The sequence below is a fragment of the Carassius gibelio genome, chromosome B17 (genome assembly GCF_023724105.1).
Source record: "Carassius gibelio isolate Cgi1373 ecotype wild population from Czech Republic chromosome B17, carGib1.2-hapl.c, whole genome shotgun sequence".
Taxonomy (NCBI): domain Eukaryota; kingdom Metazoa; phylum Chordata; class Actinopteri; order Cypriniformes; family Cyprinidae; genus Carassius; species Carassius gibelio.
The window spans coordinates 941136-941475 of record NC_068412.1 but is presented as its reverse complement, the minus strand read 5'-3'; positions in this window follow the sequence as shown (position 1 = coordinate 941475).

The following is a 340-nucleotide window of genomic DNA, read 5'->3' as shown; positions in this document are numbered from 1 at the left end:
TAATGGAACTAAAGTAATTTCGCTTATGGGTTAGCTTGGTTCTACGCATTTTATGTACAGTATGTCTTTAACATGTGGATATGTAAGGTTAAGAACATAAGAAACTTACTATATATATATATATATATATATATATATATATATATATATATATATATATATATATATATATATATATATATATATATATATTAGTGCTGTCAAAATTAGCGCGTTAACGCATTCGATTAATTAGAAATATTTAACGCGTTAAAAAAAAATAACGCAATTAACGCGGTTGCAGTTTTTTTTATTTCTGGTTGTGGCCTATGTGTGTTCAACGTGCAAAGAAATATGGATA